Below are 6,297 nucleotides of genomic sequence, written 5' to 3' on the forward strand. Positions count from 1 at the left end.
TCCTGACTCTTGAAACTTATGTCAATGTAGGGCTGTTGAGCCAATGATGTAATAACTTGGGAACAGTTGGACCTTGAAATGCAATTATGGAAATGGAAATGTTGAGTTCTTTGGGGTATTGTACGGGTTAATGTGAGTATTCTTATTATGAAAATCATTTATAATTATGTTGAAAATCGAGGGCGTAACAATTAGAACAAAAATTTGAAAAATTATAAATTTTTGGATTCAACCTCCTGGATTCAGTACCTATTCATTGGTGTAGGTTGTGTATTTTTCCAGTACATGTTGATATTATTTGGCATTTTCTACTTGTTATTTATACTTGGAGAATTTGAAAAAATCCTGAAAATTGACAGTAATTTCATGTGAGCAACTGAAAATGTACAAAATATTGAAAACAGCATGTTTAACATTTTGGATGATTTTACATGTTGTATGTGGCATGTTTGGATAATTTTTGGCATTCTTCAATGTTTAAATTATTCATTTTGATAGCATGAAAAATACTTTTTAATGCATAAAAAGTGTTATGCACTATAATAAATTTGTTTCATGTTTGTGATATGCCATATCCAGTGGGAGGGTGTTCGGTAGAGAAAATATTTTCATATATTTTTTTCGAAAACTGAAATTTTGCGCATGAATTAAATTAAATTGTAATAATAAAATACTTAAAGGCGCAGGAGATGATTATAAGGTTTGCGAGTTTTCGATCTTGCGACATGTATGGTATTATTATTTTCTAATTTAGATCTTTGCTGCAAAATAATTCTGTATTGTGTTGTTATTAATAATCGCATGCGCATTTCTTTGATAGAGTTGAAATGGAAGCTACGAAAATTGTAGCTGATTTGACCCAGGTTAAGAAATTGAAAAGCGACAATTATAATGTTAATTTGGCGCTATGAGATCCAATTTCTCCTCAATGAACTAGAGGCCTTGGAGACCCTTGACTATGAGATGGTTGAGCCAAAACATAGTGACTCGATCACCACAGTATTTTTGTGATCTTGAGGCCTTGAAAAATGGTACAAGAAATATTAGTGTGCGCGACTTACTATGGTACGCAGCATGCGTAACGATTTGATATGTGAGTTTGAGTACTATGAGACTGCTCATAAGCTGTGGAAAGGTATCAAACAAAAATATGATATCGACTTCTTGACTAAGATGGTCTCGAACTTAAAATGTGATGATGAACATAAATTAGAGGACATGAAAGCTAAGCGCCAAGAGGCAGCTGAGCCAAATGGTTCATGCATCATAGTTGAGACTATCCCTTGCAGGTCTGGGTACTAGCGAAGGAAGGTTAAACACACCCTTAAGAAAGGAGCTGCTATAGGCCTTAACCCTATTGGCGCTGGTTCTTTTAAGCGCAATAGAGGCAAGAAGAAGAGTGGTGACAAAAACAAGGCCAGAAAGGCGTGCTTTTACTATGACAAGTTGGGACACTTTGCTCGTGAGTGCACTGAGCCTAAGAAGGTACACCATATTTTTTGTTTCTCGTTTTGACTGTTTTGGAACATGTCAAGGTTTAGTTGCTTATTCTCCTCATTCGTGGGTTGTAGACTCAGGAGTAACCAACCAATTAGAGAGGAAACAAGAAAGGTTTGTGAAGTATCGCTGAGTTCCAGTTGGAGGCCAAAGAATTTTCATGAGAAACAAGTCTAGTGTGTTAGTGCTGCGCGTTGGCAAGTTGGACATGCGACATGGGCACAATTTGTTTTTTCATGAAGTACTTTATGCTCCAAGAATTTGACGAAACTTGTTATTAGTCACTAGCATGATGGGTCTAGGTTTTTATTTTTGTTTGAGAGTAGCTAAGTGAGGATTGATTTGGGTACAATTTATTATGGTTTTGGATGGTTTGATAATACTAGATGTTATTAATTTTAATTTTAATAATATTGCTAGTGATTCTATTTGGTTTGTTACATCTTCTGTTGATGTTGATGTAGACACCCTATTTTGGACTGTCCAAACCAGCTTATTTACTATCTTTTGATTCCCTAATGATGATTACGGTCAAGAACAACCCGAGGCTAATGGTGTGTTTGAGCTTTGAGCGCCCTGAACCTCACTCAAAACCTTTGTCAAGCCCTGTCCAGACCATTCAAGCCAGAACCAAAAGGCCTCAGTAAAACCATACTTGCTTACGCTAGTACTTTTCTGGCGTGCGTCGGTCAATCGCCACGTGTCAGTCATCGACCGTTGACTCAGCTCTTACCTGCGCACGCAGGTACAAAGTTGGCGTATGCCAGTCAAAGCCAGTCAAATCATCACTATTCAACCACGTGCTCGAGACTTTTGTGGCCACCCTGACGTAGGCTACAGTCCCCTGATGATTACAATCGAGCAGCCGGCTCCCCCTCTCTCCTACACCACCTTTCAAGCCAAGTCCCATGCATTTAATGCATGGAGACCTCCCTTCTTAACCCAACCAGCCCTTTACCAGCAGGTTACTGGCCCTCTTTCAGTCCACCCTTGTGCTATAAATACCCCCCTTGCATTCATTTGCAAGGGGTTGGTTCCATTAAGACTCTTAAGCCATCCCTTCCTTTTCTCTTATTTTTCTTGGTTGTTTCCTTTCATCCATTGAAGGTGCAAGCAAAGAAACATCACCCACACACCTCTTTAACCCCCCATACATCCACTAAACCTCAAGCTCAAAGCTCAAATCCATCGTCAAACTCAATCCAAAAGGTATACCACCTTTTGTTCTGTGCCCAGTTCTGAACCCTGAGGGGTGCCAGCAGGGTCAAGGCTGGTAATCAATACCAATATTGGCCTTAAAGCTGGCAAAGATTCAATGATCAAGTGTGATGATAAGTGGCGCGCGCCAGTAATAATAAGCCGTACGTCAGTTATGGCTGTGTGTGCACCACTGGTGTGGGGACCACCAATCATCCTTTTTCTTGCTTTCATTTTATTTTATCACCTTTTAAGCATGATAAGAATCAGTTTATTGCTTTCTGTATCGTAGAACTGTGTAGCTCCTTATCTGTATTTATGCTTTAAGGCCTCTGGGATCCTTCTGGTCATGTTCCAAAACCCAGATCGTGCAAAGCCAAGCACTGGACAAATGACGTAACTGGCGTACGACCTCTTATGACCGGCGTACGACAGTTAGATCGAAGTCCAGTGGCTAGTCCTTACATGGCAGTTAAGCCCTGGCCTCTATTTGTCCCCCCACACTATTTATGGGGTGTTTTGTCCATTCTTCTGCTCTAAATCATCTCTGTTGACTGTAACTGTATTTTACCCTGCCTTTTGACTGCGTGGTTTGTCCTGGGTGTGCACTGGTCCTTCCAGAGCCCAGAGGGTTGAGAAATAGGAGCTATGAGTTTAGATATACCGGCGCACGCCAGTACTCTGGTGGCGCGTGCAAGTAGTCTCTGCATGCAGTGGCCTGACCAGTGCATACAGCTTCTTCTTGCGTGCCTCATTCCGGGACAGTGTGCTCCAGTTCGTTTAAAATCCTCACAGATGCTTGTTCTCAATCTATTATATTTGTCTAGATCGAGCATCTATCTCGTCGTCTCATAAATGCAACTTGTTATAGTTTTAACCCCCCTTTAACTGTTCCCCCGTCCTAAATGGCTAAAAAAATGATTAATGAGAGAAAAATGCAAATGTTTTACAAAATGCCTGAGTAGAGACCGATATCCGGATTGGGCGAGAGGGGTGCCATAAAACCCTTCCCCTCTCGTAACCTGGCTGCCGAACCTCAGATATCGAAGGTGACGATGGACCAGTCTATGCCTTTTCAAAATCAAACAACGTAGCAAACGTTTCAAGTTCGGTTCCTTGGGTGGTATACCGCAAAACCCGAGTGGCGACTCTGAATTGTAGCGTTTCGCCGCGCTTCTTCGCAAAAGGGCGCACCTGATCTTTAAGCAAAAATTTAAAATTTTGGGGTGTGTGCCCACAATTGATTCTTTTAAATGGCATTGAAGATTTGGTCACATTGGGCAAGAGGGAGATTTGTTAGGTCAACCTACCCATTTGTGACCATTGCCCAACAAGAAAAGCAATTAGAAAATCATTCAGAAAACCATAAGGGCATTTGTTCCATTACAGCTTATCCGTTAGGCTTTTTTGGCTGGAATGGAGTCACGAGATGTGGATTCCTCGAGGAGAATTTTCCTAGCAGATGAGAGGTTAGTAGAGATGTAGAACTCTATAAGATGGAGAATCCAACGAGAAGCGCACCAAATTGTCCAGTTGAGAATGGAGAAGAAATTCTCCTACCTACTAGGGATAATGGGAGCGACTTGCTTAGTCATGGATTAGATCTAATGGATATGGATTCTCAAGATCCTCTTAGGCATAGAAGCAAACATTAAATAATCCCTCATCGTCTGTTTGAGATTGAGGGGGAGTTTTGTCATGATTGCTCCTGAAGATAAAGGAGAGCCCAAAATAGTGGGGGAAACTCTTTTATCACCTGCTAGTAAGGAATGGATAGCTGCAATGTAAGACGAAATGGAGTTTATGAAGATAAACCTTGTCTAGGACTTGGTTGATCTTTCGCTTGGGCGCAAGATCATTAGGAATAAATGGGTTCTTAAGATCAAACGCGAAGCAAATGGTCCCATACTGAGCAATAAGACTCATATAGTGGCGAAATTATTCTAGCCTTAGAACTATTTTAAATGGACGTTAAGGCAATAGGCTAGGAGCGCAGAGTTTGTAAGCTCCAACGGTCTATCTATGGCCTAAATCAATCATCCAGGCAGTGGTACCTGAGATTTCATCGAGCCATTTGGGTTTACGATGATCAATGAAGGCTATTGCATGTATATGATGAGACGGTCCAAAAATAGTTGATATTGTCATTCTATACTGATGACATTTTAGTTGGCTGGAATGACTCGGAGATGACTGTCACCACATAGTTGTGGTTATCCTTCACTTATGAGATGAAGGAATGGGCAAAGCAAGCTATGTGCTCAGAGTTGAGATCTTAAGGGATCCTTCTAGGAAGATTCTTTCTTTAAGAATGTTTTTAGAACGATTCTGGAGATAAAGCTGCAAACTCATAGACACTTCTATTGTTAAAGGCGAGACTTAGGGGCTTAACGTGGAACCTAAAACTCCTAAAGAATTGGAACTAATGACCCACACGCCCTATTCAAGTACCATTGGCAGCTTATAAGTAGTTATTGGTCTAATCTTAGTCGTGATTGTTGACAAACAGTCAAAAGGATATTAACATATCTCTAAGGAATTGCTGATTATATGCCTTGCTTCCAGAGTGTGAATCTATGCCTAGTTGGGTCAAAGATATTGTTGCGCAAAAAGGAAGTGATTATAAAACACATAGCTACTAGTCGCATAGTTGTATGCCCTTTGTCTAAGCCTTTGCTAAGAGGACTTTTGAGACTCATGATAAGGCTTTAGGACTGCGTAGATGATGATAGATATGTTTTATTTACTAATTTCATTAATCACTTCTTTCAGATGTTTAGGATATTTATGTCATTTGTGCACTTAATATTAGCTTATTATTGTTGCAATTTGGTCAATTTTTTATTGAACAACACATATAGACTTTAAAGATTGATGTTAGCAAGTTAGATTGTCTCACTCACACGAGCAATCACCTTCGGCGCTTGAGATAGCGAGCGAAGATGAGACAGATGGGTAGTAAGATATGCAGGTTGGACCTGTGATAAAGTCTGATAAGAAGAATCAGATATACCCACGATATGTTGCCTTGGTTGGAACCAAGATAAGGTCTATTAGCAAGAGACCAATTTTAGATAGTTCCCCCTATCTTGAGATTAACTTATCTTTGTTAGCCAGATGTGAGGACTCGTATAGCGCCATGATGGCAAGCTATCTAAGAACTCGGGTTGGGCGCTAGGTAGCGACTAGACTAAGGTCTGTACGGTGTTTGGGAGTATGATATCACTTTTGAAAAAGTAACTCCATAGTACCATGTATTCATATTACATGTGCTTGGCGATCATTTGTTTTAGAGATGAGTGAATGGATCCATGTTTCCTCACTGTGTGAGTCTAAGCAGTCATTTAGATGACTGCATATATATTAAATGTGCTCTTTGATTTTTGACTATGTCATGTAGTAGAGGCTTTGTGTCGCTACTCTAGCTTGACTACCTAAGACCACGAAATGTCAAGGTCCCATGGAGCATGTCTGGGAAAGCAGCAAGGTTAAAATAAAGTGACATGAGGGCAAAAAGAGGATCATTTAGTAGTACACCCTTGCTATATATTCACTGTCGACAACTTAGGTCGCTCTATTGGGATGCGGATCGGGTGTGAATAT

Source organism: Rhododendron vialii, chromosome 10a (genome assembly GCF_030253575.1).
Source record: "Rhododendron vialii isolate Sample 1 chromosome 10a, ASM3025357v1".
Lineage (NCBI taxonomy): Eukaryota > Viridiplantae > Streptophyta > Magnoliopsida > Ericales > Ericaceae > Rhododendron > Rhododendron vialii.